We start from the raw sequence: 2,201 nt of genomic DNA on the forward strand, positions 1-2,201 counted from the left end.
GCATATATATATATATATATATATACACACATGTATGAGTGTGTGTTTATGTGTGTGTGTCTGTGTTTGTCCTCCCAACATCGCTTGACAACCGATGTTGGCGTGTTTAGGTTCCCGTAACTTAGTATGGCAAAAGAGACTGATAGAATAAGTACTAGGCTTACAAAGAATAAGTCCTGGGGTCGATTTGCTCGACTGAAGGCAGTGCTCCAGCATGGCCACAGTCAAATGACTGAAACAAGTAAAAGAGAGTGTATAGGACAATGCCTTCAGCATGCCCACCACATTAGATAGCTCTATCTAGGTCAGAAAAGTACTTGTTTCGTTATTCAATTTCTGTAATTTGTACCACCTGGATCCTACATGGATCAGCCATACTTAACTACAAGTGAATTTAACCAATATATACACAGGAGAATTCACAGTAATACCACTCTGTCACGACCCCTCTGTCTTGAAGAATATATTCCTTCTTTATATTGCTTCAATATATAATTCTGTATTGTGTATTAGAGCTTTTTATATTTTTTAAAATCAAATTCCTGTTTCTATATAATCTATAGATGTGGGTTATTTGTCTTTGATCCTTTTAGAATAACTTTCCTTGTTGCAGTATCTCTAATGCTTGTAGGAATGCAAAACAAGAATGAAATTTGTGCTGTATTTCATTCAGAGAGTTTCTTCTCTTGAAATTCCTTCCAATATGCCGGCTGGCCAAACTACATTAATTTTGACAAAATAAACGAGCTATTCCAACTATTGTCTGATGATCTTGAAATGTGAAAGAAACAAGACTAGTCTTGTCAGTGCATTCATCTAAATAAGCAAATATTTCAAGTGGCTGAGTGTTATTGAGTATTTCAACATAAACTGCGGTACTCCCTATTTCTTTCTCTGTAGCAGGGTACCTAACGATATGTGATAGCTGTTTCACACTGCTTCCATTTTGTAAACATTGGTTGTGTAGTCAACAGAGTCAACAGTGATTTCACACTCATGACAAATCTTCACCAATAACAGCCAATCTTCCAATACGAGCCAATCTTCTAAGAAACAATAACACCGGGAATTTTGCAGCACCTCCAAGAATAAATAGGAGGGAGGAAGGTATCTTCAAACCAGATGATGATGATACAAATATATGCATATGTGGGTGGATAATTTTCTGGGGTGTTAGAGGAGAGTGACAGGTGGTTAAAGGTGGGGCTAGAGGTGAATATAATGAAAGATATTCAAGTGTGAGGTGTGATCAATTAGGAAGAAGGTAAAGGAAATAACTCAGGAAGGGGGAGGTAATAAATGGTAGAACAGGAAAGATACGGGACTGTAGCGTAATGAAGCTGAGGATAGATCAGAAAATAGGGAGCTGATGTGCGGGAGATATAAAGGGACAGAGATGGAGGTCAAAGACATTTAGTGGCTGTTATGGTGGGTGGGGGGAAAAGTAGGAAAGAGCCAGTGATGAGTGTTGAGAGGGATGAGAGATATGAAAGATTATTTAAAATGAGGTACGGATGTTAAAAGTGGTTCCAGGGAGATCGGGGAGGGAACTGGTAGTAAAATGATGATGAAATATGTGCAGATTCTGCAGTCATGTGATTGCAACAGCTGAATTATGCAGTTAGTGTGTGTGTGTGTGCATGTGCATATATGTATGTATATGTGTGTGTGTGTGTGTGTGTGTGTGTGTGTATATATATATATATAGAGAGAGAGAGCTATAGATAGCTATATACACACACATGATCAGCAGCAGCAGATATTGATGATGATGATGATGTGTGTTTATATATATATATATATGTGTATATGTGTGTATATGTAGGTGTATGTATAAATGTGTATTTATGCATATGAATATATATATATATGTATGTGTTAGCATATATGCATGTGTGTGCATGTATATGTACATGTATGCATAAATGTGTGTGTGTGTGAATGTATGTATGACATATACACAAGTTATATTTACAATTGCTACACTATTTTGTGTATTGTTGTATCAAGCATTCCTTCTCATACATAAATGCACAGACACGTGTTATTCATATGCATGCATGTGTGTGTGTGTGTGCGTGTGTTCACGTGTGTGTGTGTGTGTGTGTGTGTGTGTAAATATATTCATGTATGTAAGACTATGTGTGCAGGTGTCTTTGTGTGTATCATTTAAAATCTAGACATTATATATATATATATAT

The 2,201-nt window shown here is 36.6% G+C and overlaps 1 protein-coding gene across 15 annotated transcripts in view; it reads left to right on the plus strand.

Moving 5' to 3' along the window:
• LOC106875208 (dual specificity calcium/calmodulin-dependent 3',5'-cyclic nucleotide phosphodiesterase 1A) overlaps positions 1-2,201 on the plus strand; it is a 1,568,460-nt gene that overhangs the window by 1,407,450 nt on the left and 158,809 nt on the right. The window lies entirely within an intron of this gene.

This window comes from Octopus bimaculoides, chromosome 1, assembly GCF_001194135.2.
Source record: "Octopus bimaculoides isolate UCB-OBI-ISO-001 chromosome 1, ASM119413v2, whole genome shotgun sequence".
NCBI classification, from domain to species: domain Eukaryota; kingdom Metazoa; phylum Mollusca; class Cephalopoda; order Octopoda; family Octopodidae; genus Octopus; species Octopus bimaculoides.